The sequence below is a fragment of the Solea solea genome, chromosome 21 (assembly GCF_958295425.1).
Source record: "Solea solea chromosome 21, fSolSol10.1, whole genome shotgun sequence".
NCBI classification, from domain to species: Eukaryota; Metazoa; Chordata; class Actinopteri; order Pleuronectiformes; family Soleidae; genus Solea; species Solea solea.
In genome coordinates, this window is record NC_081154.1 from 4,862,122 (window position 1) to 4,868,121 (window position 6,000).

Below are 6,000 nucleotides of genomic sequence, written 5' to 3' on the forward strand. Positions count from 1 at the left end.
ACGTCATAGTATAGTATGTCGTCCAAAATCGGTCAAAAACGTCATAGTATAGTATATCGTCCAAAATCGGTCCAAAACGTCATAGTATAGTATGTCGTCCAAAATCGGTCCAAAACGTCATAGTATAGTATGTCGTCCAAAATCGGTCAAAAACGTCATAGTATAGTATGTCGTCCAAAAACGGTCAAAACGTCATAGTATAGTATGTCGTCCAAAATCGGTCAAAAACGTCATAGTATAGTATGTCGTCCAAAAACAGACCGAAACGTCATAGTATAGTATGTCGTCCAAAATTGGTCACAAAAGTCATAGTATAGTATGTCGTCCCAAATCGGTCAAAAACGTCATAGTATAGTATGTGGTCCAAAATCGGTCAAAAACAATGACGGTTTTGACCGACGACTATGACTTTTTTGACGACGAACTATACTATGATGTTTTGGCTTCATTTAGGACAACATTCAACAGTGAGACTTCACCAGGTTGGTGTAGTGGTTAACCCTCTTACCTTTCACTCAGAAGATCCAGGTTCAAGCCCTGGTTGGCACAAGTACCTCTGGAATGCTAAGATCCAGTAGAGTCACTTTGGAGAACATACTGTACTACGACTTTATTTGGACAACATATTATACTATGACGTTTTTGACCGATTTTGGACGACATACTATACTATGAGGTTTTGGACCGATTTTGGACGACATACTATACTATGATGTATTTGATTGATTTTGGACGACATACTATACTATGACGTTTTGGACCGATTTTGGACGACATACTATACTATGACGTTTTGGATCGATTTTGGACGACATACTATACTATGACCTTTTTGATCAATTTTAAGACAACATACTATACTATGACGTTTTTGATCAATTTTTGGGACGACATGCTATACTATGACGTTTTTGACCGATTTTGGACGACATACTATACTATGACGTTTTTGACCAATTTTGGACGACATACTATACTATGACGTTTTTGACCGATTTTGGACGACATACTATACTATGACGTTTTTGACCGATTTTGGACCACATACTATACTATGACGTTTTGGACCGATTTTGGACGACATACTATACTATGACGTTTTGGTCTGTTTTTGGACGACATACTATACTATGACGTTTTTGACCGATTTTGGACGACATACTATACTATGACGTTTTTGACCAATTTTGGACGACATACTATACTATGACGTTTTTGACCGATTTTGGACGACATACTATACTATGACGTTTTGGTCTGTTTTTGGAAGACATACTATACTATGACGTTTTGGTCTGTTTTTGGACGACATACTATACTATGACGTTTTTGACCGATTTTGGACGACATACTATACTATGACGTTTTTGACCGATTTTGGACCACATACTATACTATGACGTTTTGGACCGATTTTGGACGACATACTATACTATGACGTTTTGGTCTGTTTTTGGACGACATACTATACTATGATGTTTTGGTCTGTTTTTGGACGACATACTATACTATGACGTTTTTGACCGATTTTGGACGACATACTATACTATGACGTTTTGGACCGATTTTGGACGACATACTATACTATGACGTTTTGGTCTGTTTTTGGACGACATACTATACTATGACGTTTTTCACCGATTTTGGACGACATACTATACTATGACGTTTTTGACCGATTTTGGACCACATACTATACTATGACGTTTTGGTCTGTTTTTGGACGACATACTATACTATGACGTTTTTGACCAATTTTGGACCACATACTATACTATGACGTTTTTGACCGTTTTTGGACGACATACTATACTATGACGTTTTTGACCGATTTTGGACAACATACTATACTATGACGTTTTTGACCGATTTTGGACGACATACTATACTATGACGTTTTGGTCTGTTTTTGGACGACATACTTTACTATGACGTTTTTGACCGATTTTGGACGACATACTATACTATGACGTTTTTGTCCAATTTTGGACGACATACTTTACTATGACGTTTTGGTCTGTTTTTGGACGACATACTATACTATGACGTTTTTGATCGATTTTGGACGACATACTATACTATGACGTTTTTGATCGATTTTGGACGACATACTACACTATGACGTTTTTGACCACATACTATACTATGACGTTTTTGACCGTTTTTGGACGACATACTATACTATGACGTTTTTGACCGATTTTGGACAACATACTATACTATGACGTTTTTGACCGATTTTGGACGACATACTATACTATGACGTTTTGGTCTGTTTTTGGACGACATACTTTACTATGACGTTTTTGACCGATTTTGGACGACATACTATACTATGACGTTTTTGACCGATTTTGGACGACATACTATACTATGACGTTTTGGTCTGTTTTTGGATGACATACTATACTATGACGTTTTTGACCGATTTTGGACGACATACTATACCATGACGTTTTTGACTGATTTTGGACGACATACTATACTATGACGTTTTGGTCTGTTTTTGGACGACATACTATACTATGACGTTTTTGACCAATTTTGGACCACATACTATACTATGACGTTTTTGACCATTTTTGGACGACATACTATACTATGACGTTTTTGACCGTTTTTGGACGACATACTATACTATGACGTTTTTGACCGATTTTGGACGACATACTATACTATGACGTTTTTGACCGATTTTGGACGACATACTTTACTATTACGTTTTTGATCGATTTTGGACGACATACTATACTATGACGTTTTTGATCGATTTTAAGACGACATACTATACTATGACGTTTTTGACCGATTTTGGACGACATACTATACTATGACGTTTTGGACCGATTTTGGACGACATACTATACTATGACGTTTTTGACCGATTTTGGACGACATACTATACTATGACGTTTTTGATCGATTTTAAGACGACATATTATACTATGAGGTTTTTGACCGATTTGGGACCACATACTATACTATGACGTTTTTGATCGATTTTGGACGACATACTATACTATGACGTTTTTGACCGATTTTGGACGACATACTATACTATGACGTTTTGGTCTGTTTTTAGATGACATACTATACTATGACGTTTTTGACCGATTTTGGACGACATACTATACTATGACGTTTTTGACTGATTTTGGACGACATACTATACTATGACGTTTTGGTCTGTTTTTGGACGACATACTATACTATGACGTTTTTGACCAATTTTGGACCACATACTATACTATGACGTTTTTGACCGTTTTTGGACGACATACTATACTATGACGTTTTTGACCGATTTTGGACAACATACTATACTATGACGTTTTTGACCGATTTTGGACGACATACTATACTATGACGTTTTGGTCTGTTTTTGGACGACATACTTTACTATGACGTTTTTGACCGATTTTGGACGACATACTATACTATGACGTTTTTGTCCAATTTTGGACGACATACTATACTATGACGTTTTGGTCTGTTTTTGGACGACATACTATACTATGACGTTTTGGTCTGTTTTTGGACGACATACTATACTATGACGTTTTTGACCAATTTTGGACGACATACTTTACTATGACGTTTTGGTCTGTTTTTGGACGACATACTATACTATGACGTTTTTGATCGATTTTGGACGACATACTATACTATGACGTTTTTGATCGATTTTGGACGACATACTACACTATGACGTTTTTGACCACATACTATACTATGACGTTTTGGTCTGTTTTTGGACGACATACTATACTATGACGTTTTTGACCAATTTTGGACGACATACTATACTATGACGTTTTTGACCGTTTTTGGACGACATACTATACTATGACGTTTTGGTCTGTTTTTGGACGACATACTTTACTATGACGTTTTTGACCGATTTTGGACGACATACTATACTATGACGTTTTGGACCGATTTTGGACGACATACTATACTATGACGTTTTGGTCTGTTTTTGGACGACATACTATACTATAATGTTTTTGACCGATTTTGGACGACATACTATACTATGACGTTTTGGTCTGTTTTTGGACGACATACTATACTATGACGTTTTTGACCAATTTTGGACCACATACTATACTATGACGTTTTTGACCGTTTTTGGACGACATACTATACTATGACGTTTTTGACCGATTTTGGACAACATACTATACTATGACGTTTTTGACCGATTTTGGACGACATACTATACTATGACGTTTTGGTCTGTTTTTGGACGACATACTTTACTATGACGTTTTTGACCGATTTTGGACGACATACTATACTATGACGTTTTTGTCCAATTTTGGACCACATACTATACTATGACGTTTTTGACCGTTTTTGGACGACATACTATACTATGACGTTTTTGACAGATTTTGGAGGACATACTATACTATGACGTTTTTGACCGATTTGGGACGACATATTATACTATGAGGTTTTTGACCGATTTGGGACGACATACTATACTATGACATTTTTGACCGATTTGGGACGACATACTATACTATGACGTTTTTGACCAATTTTGGACGACATACTATACTATGACGTTTTTGACCGTTTTTGGACGACATACTATACTATGACGTTTTGGACCGATTTTGGACGACATACTATACTATGACGTTTTGGTCTGTTTTTGGACGACATACTATACTATAACGTTTTTGACCGATTTTGGACGACATACTATACTATGACGTTTTGGTCTGTTTTTGGACGACATACTATACTATGACGTTTTTGACCGATTTTGGACGACATACTATACTATGACGTTTTTGACCAATTTTGGACGACATACTATACTATGACGTTTTTGACCGATTTTGGACGACATACTATACTATGACGTTTTGGTCTGTTTTTGGAAGACATACTATACTATGACGTTTTTGACCAATTTTGGACGACATACTATACTATGACGTTTTTGACTGATTTTGGACCACATACTATACTATGACGTTTTTGACCGATTTTGGACGACATACTATACTATGACGTTTTTGATCGATTTTGGACGACATACTATACTATGATGTTTTTGACCGATTTTGGACGACATACTATACTATGACGTTTTTGATCGATTTTGGACGACATACTATACTATGACGTATTTGATCGATTTTAAGACGACATACTATACTATGACGTTTTTGATCGATTTTGGACGACATATTATACTATGACATTTTTGACCGTTTTTGGACGACATACTATACTATGACGTTTTTGATCGATTTTGGACGACATAGTATACTATGACGTTTTTGACCAATTTTGGACAACATACTATACTATGACGTTTTGGACCAATTTTGGACAACATACTATACTATGACGTTTTTGACCGTTTTTGGACGACATACTATACTATGACGTTTTTGACAGATTTTGGACGACAAAGTATACTATGACGTTTTTGATCGATTTTGGACGACATACTATACTATGACGTTTTTGACCGATTTTGGACCACATACTATACTATGACGTTCTGGACCGATTTTGGACCACATACTATACTATGACGTTTTTGACCGATTTTGGACGACATACTATACTATGACGTTTTGACCGATTTTGGACGACATACTATACTATGACGTTTTTGACCGATTTTGGACGACATACTATACTATGACGTTTTTGACCGTTTTTGGACGACATACTATACTATGACGTTTTTGACCGATTTTGGACGACATACTATACTATGACGTTTTTGACCGATTTTGGACGACATACTATACTATGACGTTTTTGACCGATTTTGGACCACATACTATACTATGACGTTTTGGACCGATTTTGGACGACATACTATACTATGACGTTTTTGACCGATTTTGGACGACATACTATACTATGACGTTGTGGACCGATTTTGGACGACATATCGGTCAAATACGTCATAGTATAGTATGTTGTCCAAAATTGGTCAAAAACGTCATAGTATACTATGTCGTC